The following is a 4,899-nucleotide window of genomic DNA, read 5'->3' as shown; positions in this document are numbered from 1 at the left end:
AGGCATATTTTTGTAAGTTCTACTAAGCGAAATGAATAAGCACATGGCAGCAGCTAAAATGAAGTAAGCCGAATGCCGAATGCATTAAGACGAATGCATTAGTAATATTGAATTCATACAAGACGGAGAACCAGAGTTTTCTGTACTTTTCGGTAGTTTTCGTAAAAGGTTAATATTTAGAACGGTGTTGTATTCCATATCTACCGGATGAATTACTCTGCCGCGTCGTTTCGACCGCATCTTCCACTGTTCTTATTCAGGTAAAAGTTACTTTTTTATTGTACTTGCTTATTAGGTAAATTGCATACGATTGTAATCCCCATTTCTAACGTTTCAAGTTGTCATTTGGTTTGTGATTAAGGTCTACTGTATTTAAAGTTGATGGACGTATTAAATCTTGTTTCATTTACACGTTACACGTACCACTGTCAAAACCACAGGTGGAAGTAACGTACCCTGGATAGTATATTCAAATAAATATATAAATCATGTTTAATGAGAGAAAAAATGAAACAAAAAAAAAGCAAAAAAAATTTTCCCCTAAAAACTTATTCCAATACAATCAGAATGATAAGTATTTTTAATGTATATACATTTATTAAAACGTCGTTGTTGTTGTTGATTGGATATTTCTGTGCCTGGCTCTGTCAGTGTAATTCATTGGTAAGCCGAGTTCAAGAGCGATGGCTACATTCGTTTTCAAGTAAATCAAATTTCGACTTAAAACAGTTGTTGCAAATAAAATATAAACTTTTGGAATTAGTTTTTAGGGGTAATTGGTTGCATATGCATGCACTATGTGACATGCCTCGTTGTTTGAAAGGAAAAGGACGCGAGCTATCGATTAAAACTCAAAAATATTGTGTGAACGTCTGTCCCACATTTATTCTTGTAGACCGTTTGGCTTGAAATATTGCGTGGTTATCGACCGACTGTGAGTAAACGGCTGGACGGATTTCTTTGAAGTAAACTTTTTTTGAAAGGTTGTCCAATTGCCCATTAGAGGATCAAGGGATGCTTTGGATTATTATTATTTTTGACATTTTTGCGGCCCGCGAAGAAAGGCCTATGACAATTCAAGTTAATGACCTTGTTATGATTTTAATATCAGAGGGTGGAGATTTTTTTTTTCGCTTTTCTTTCATTTTTTCTCTCATTTAACATGATTTTATATATTTATTTGAATATACTATCCAGGGTACGCTACTTCCACCTGTGGTCAAAACGTCCCATAGTATCATTGTGACGAAAGTGAGTTACGATGATCAAAACGTCTAACTGTTGGCTTGTTTCAGTTTAACTATTAATTTTATACTGATTTCATTGCATATCTTCGTAACACTGTCTTTATTAAATCAAATCGTACCTATGTTCATGGTAAAATCGTATTTTATTCAAATTATTTATTTTAATTGTTTTTTACTAGTATATCCCAAATACGGCATAGACATTCATATTTAATTAAAATGGAAAGCAATGTGAGAAAATAAGTATGCACTGTAACCTCATTGACGAACAAAAATAATTATGTTTTTTGGAATTTAATGGTTTCTCTTTTCCATATCAAATGTTTATATTTCTGATACTGTTGTATACTATTATCAATATATATTGACCATCTTACACCTATTTTTGTATATTGGGTACGACATGACTTTGGATAGGTACCAGTTGACCAAAAAAAAAACAGGTATAAGTTGACCAAAATGGGTTTGAGTTGACTACAGTAATACCTAACAGGTGTCATCAAACAGACACATTTTGATGAAGATTGTTGACTGTAGACTTAAATGGTAGATTGATCTTGTTTGTCTTTGCATCTATAATGTGTAGCTCAGTGACCCAGTTAATGTTTACGGTTTGTCACTCAGGGGTCCTGGGTTCGATCCTCACATGCGGCGCTGAGTTTTTTCATGGGAGTTTCCTCTGGCAAGACTGCAGAGCCCTAGCCTAGTACTGGTGAAATCCAGGAAGAATAAATAAGTGAATCTTTGCCTTAATGTTAGTTAAATACATGGACATAAACACCATACAAACAAACACATCAAGATGTTAGTACATGTAGGATTATGGGGGTATGAAGATTTCCTATAAAGATGGTACTTAGATGAACAAAGCAGATAAGATCATATTTCTGTGAAAAAAGTATAGAAACTTAGATCACCAAGTGTAATATCTGACTACGTAACAGTTATTATCTCTTGAATCTATCATTATACTACATAATAGTGACTTGATTTTGTAAATAAAAAATAATGTACATGAATACATTTGCAGATATGAGCCAACAGCAAAGAGCAGCTGCTCATTTAAGGCAGGCAGCAGATTTGTTGAATGTCAACACAAGTGACAGTAGTACACAATAGCAGCACCTGCACCAGTAACCTCTGTCAGTAGCACCAGTGCTGCAAAGGCAATTTTTGCACCCGACAGTAAAAGAAGGAGGCATGGACATGCAAATACAGGAACTGTGGCAGTGTCAGCACTGGACTATTACACCCAGGTGTTATCAGGTAGGCATCACGAAAGAGGACTGTTTAGATATTTTGGAACTACAGTCTATACCAAATTAATTCTTTTTTAATGTAAATATTTCTATTGTTTCATAATATTCATGCATATACATTTTATTTTACTGTGCAAACTTAAAGAAGTCATTTATTATTGAATACTTCCTAATTATTGTTTACAAGACCTTCCTGTACTTTCAATTTGTTCTGGAAACCCTCTAAATAATTAATGATGAGGAAACATGCTTTTAGCAGCTAACGCTAAAAAGGTTTATGGTTTTTAGTTCCATAGTTTAGGATATTTCAAACACTTTTGAATTAAAAAAAAATAATTCCCAAGTGTACCCGTCCTTTTTCCAATTGGGTAAAGACATTACTGCAATACAGACAATAAGATTCCACAACACGGCACTTATAAGTACTGTATACAAATAAACATGTGTATCGTGTTGAGTCAGGTTCAAACTGCAAAGGCTATACCGGTAACTCTGCTGGTATCAGTTATAGCATTAAAATGTTTTTTGCCCTTAAATCCAAGGCCAATAACTATAATAAGTTATCAGTTATACAATTGCATATACTTAACGTTTCTTAATAAGGCCTAAGCTCTTGCATACATGTAAGTCAAGCTAAATATTAAATGATTTCAACCTTAACAAGACAAATGTGTTGCATTCACTTTCCTACTGTAAATGCAGGTCCCTGGTTACAACTAAAGACCACCTGTTGAAGGAGCTAGACAGACCCGGGAGAGACACCAGCACAGAGGTGAATCAGATTCACTGGAGCTACAAGCAGGCTAAGAAAAATCTTTAGGGACCAGTCTAAATGTTTGGATAATGATAATAGAGTGTACTGTGTGTTTTATTTCTAAGAATTTTGGCCACTCTGTATCCAATATCCGAAGTGGTATTTAAATAAGATTTAGGAAAAATAAGTCCAATCTTAATAAAAAATATTCTGCTAGTTGGAACATATTGAACTGTTTATTCAATCATGCAGCCATTTGTTGTTTGCCATTTGAGCATTTGGCATGCTTAGGCTCAACATAATATTAGAGAAATTGATTTATTTCACATTATTTAACTTATCTTGCGATGATTTTACAAGCATATTGTTCACACATCTTGTACATTGGTAAGCAGATATGTTCCTGCTAAATTTCAAAGGTGTATTTTTTAGTAAAAATGTCTTACCTTTCTATTTTGTTGTGCTGACATTGGGACATTAGTTCATAATTTGTTTGCAGTGAACGGCCTAGGTTAAGTAGACCTGGTATTCAGTCAAATTGAGCTGCGTTCTGGGGAAATTGGCTTTATGCATGAGTGTGAAGTGTCATCCCAGATTAGCTTATGTGGTCCACACGTTCTTATCCGGGACAACAATTTCGGCCTAGACTGGATTTTCTTTTTCAAAATACTTTCTTTTAACGAAAAATCTCATAAAACCAGAAAGTTTCTTCCCTGACTAGCCTGTGTGGACTGTACAAGTTAATCTGCGACAACACTTTAGGAACATGCATTAAACCCCATTTTCCCCAGAGCAAGGGTCAATTGTATGTTTTTCCTTTCAATATTCAAATGCCCTTTATTTAAGGATCATACAGATTCTAAATGCCTATTTATTGTAAGCTGACTATTCAGTCATAACCAAAAAGCGTCCTAAGATCTTTGTTAAAGACAGGACACTGAATTCTAGCATTTAATGAGGTTAAGTGCTTTTCCACACTTATTCTATGTCTTTTATAAGTAATAGGTGAGCACTTAACACGTGTAAAAATAAGTTTGGCAAACAAAATGACAGGTATTAATTTCTTTGTGGTTTAATTGCATTTATTTTACACAAAATTATAAAACCATGATGAAGTATATGTAATTAACAAATATAAATCAGTTTATTTATTAAGCATCCATGCATTTACATATAACCGGACAGTAGTGCAATCTCACATGTATATGTAGGTTTTTAACTTATATTGCACCAGTGTAGATATTGTTTTGAAAACAATTGTATGATCATGGTAAAGTTGCATATGTCTAGTCATAAGCAGTATGTGTGGGATACACTAGCAACAGGACCGGAGAGATCATTTTGTTTTCACATGATGTTTATATAATGTGTGTTTCATCCTAATATTTATTTAACCAGTATGCCATGTAATGCATATATTTTCTAATAAAATTGTAAAAAAGGTTATTCAGTATTTTGATTATGTTGATTATGTTTACATGCTATTTCATGATGGATGGCTTCATCCACAGTCATTACAAGACACACAGCAACAACATAATTGAGCCTCGGTCTGAAAAAATGGGTCTTAATGCATGTGTGTCAAGTGTTAATCAGGGCAAATCAGTGATGAACTTTCCTCTAAATAAAATTTTTCGAT

At 33.9% G+C, this 4,899-nt stretch overlaps 1 long non-coding RNA gene across 1 annotated transcript; it reads left to right on the top strand.

Annotated features, from left to right (window-relative positions):
• Window positions 1-204: 204 nt before the first annotated feature.
• On the top strand, window positions 205-4,696 carry LOC127882321 (uncharacterized). Its single transcript, XR_008050485.1, has 3 exons — window positions 205-260; window positions 2,278-2,513; window positions 3,209-4,696. It is a non-coding gene; the product is annotated as an uncharacterized LOC127882321 (long non-coding RNA).
• The last annotated feature ends 203 nt before the right edge of the window (window positions 4,697-4,899 follow it).

This window comes from Dreissena polymorpha, chromosome 5 (assembly GCF_020536995.1).
Source record: "Dreissena polymorpha isolate Duluth1 chromosome 5, UMN_Dpol_1.0, whole genome shotgun sequence".
Classification (NCBI taxonomy): Eukaryota; Metazoa; Mollusca; class Bivalvia; order Myida; family Dreissenidae; genus Dreissena; species Dreissena polymorpha.
This window is presented reverse-complemented; position numbering and strand designations above follow the sequence as displayed.